Below are 749 nucleotides of genomic sequence, written 5' to 3' on the forward strand. Positions count from 1 at the left end.
AATGGAACGCGGCTCGGATTGGGACGCAAAAGAAAATCCGAAAAGACTACATGTTATACATATATAAAAAAGCGACTTCGGAGTGGTGCGAGCAAGGTTATTAAAATAGAGATCTATGATACTGATCAAATACAGAATAGTGACCAAATGTGTAAATGTGAAGCAGATTTGTGTGTGCAATACGCGGTGAGAAACATTTTATTGGATGACATTTACCACTCAACAAAAGATATTATAGATAAAATTATGTCGCCTCTAACAACAGACTCTAGTAATGGTTACACAATGTTGTAAAAATGTAGATACGTTTTATTAATAAATTATATTTGAAACATTCATTGTTTTTATCAATACCCGTTATTCCTTACCTTCCTTTTTTTTCGACGTAGTCGGGTAGAAAATTGAATAAGGAATAGAATATATAACAAAGCGTTAAGCTTACATTGCGAATTGCATCAGGTACTTAATCATGAATGATCGAGACACGCGCGCATTTGCTATCGTCTCTGCATAGCGGTGTCATTTGATAAGTATAAATATTATAAAATACCAGACCATATGCATTCAATTGGAAGCGTTGTGACATTGTAATACTTTGTTCTTAAAATAAACAGTGAATTGGTAATGTTCTTGAATACATAGAAATAGTCTACTATAGACGAAATTTGTCAAATAAAAAAGTTTTTTCAGACGACTTCTTGAAATAGATGTCTTCTTGAATAGATGACTTCTTGAATAGATGTAATGAC

Source organism: Hyposmocoma kahamanoa, unplaced genomic scaffold (assembly GCF_003589595.1).
Source record: "Hyposmocoma kahamanoa isolate Upper Pololo Valley unplaced genomic scaffold, ASM358959v1 95673, whole genome shotgun sequence".
NCBI classification, from domain to species: Eukaryota; Metazoa; Arthropoda; class Insecta; order Lepidoptera; family Cosmopterigidae; genus Hyposmocoma; species Hyposmocoma kahamanoa.